Source organism: Bos indicus, chromosome 8 (genome assembly GCF_029378745.1).
Source record: "Bos indicus isolate NIAB-ARS_2022 breed Sahiwal x Tharparkar chromosome 8, NIAB-ARS_B.indTharparkar_mat_pri_1.0, whole genome shotgun sequence".
NCBI lineage: Eukaryota > Metazoa > Chordata > Mammalia > Artiodactyla > Bovidae > Bos > Bos indicus.
The window spans coordinates 15,467,216-15,468,071 of NC_091767.1; the positions used below are offsets into that span (position 1 = coordinate 15,467,216).

At 35.9% G+C, this 856-nt stretch overlaps 1 protein-coding gene across 1 annotated transcript in view; it reads left to right on the plus strand.

The window, feature by feature from the left end:
- LINGO2 (leucine rich repeat and Ig domain containing 2) overlaps window positions 1-856 on the plus strand; it is a 1,233,386-nt gene that overhangs the window by 553,301 nt on the left and 679,229 nt on the right. The gene's annotated exons all lie outside the window — the stretch shown is intronic.

Consider the following 856-nt stretch of genomic DNA (forward strand, 5'->3'; position numbering starts at 1 on the left):
AGTGCTTCTGGTAGCACTTCATTCAGTAAGATCTGTGAGTGCTACTTTCTCTGCATTTGACTGAAAATGTCTATTTTGACCTCACTCTTGATGGAAAGTCCAACTGGATATACAATTGTAGAGTGACAGATCTTTTCCTTTTACACATTAAATGTATGCTTTCCCTGTCTTCTCTCCTCTATTGAGGTTGATTGTAGGACTGTTTCAATATAGTAGTCATTATTTTTTAGGAATTTTAGGGGTTTTTATATTTAGGAAGTTTCTTAATGAAATGTTGAAGTATGGGTTTGTCCTTCATTCATCACGTTTGATACTCATTGCTTTGCTTCAACACTCATGCCTTTCTTCAATTATGGATAATTTTGAATCCTTTGCACTTTGTTTTTTTAAATAAATTTATTATTTTAATTATTTGTTTGGCTGCACCAGGTCTTAGTTCTGGCACACATGATCTTTTATCTTCGGTGCCTCTTATGGGATCTAGTTCCCTGACCATGGATCGAACCTGGGCCCCCTGCATTGGGAGCACAGACTCAGCCAGTGGACCACTGGGAAGTTCCCATTTGCACTTTTAATATTGCTTCTCCCTCTCCTCTTCTGTCTGTTCCCTTATTGAATTAATGTTGTACATGCATTATTACTTTTCATCATATCCTTCCCTTCAAGTGTTAACTTCAGTTATCCCTAAATGATTCTCTGAGCTGAATTCCAGGTAATACCCTCAGTTCTATTTTTAGTTTACTAAATTTCTCTTCAGCTCTGACTAACTTGTATTTCTTTTCAATTTAACTGTTTTAAAATATTTTTTGCACTTATTTTATCCAGCATTCCTCTATGTTCATAGAAGGAGGTGGTT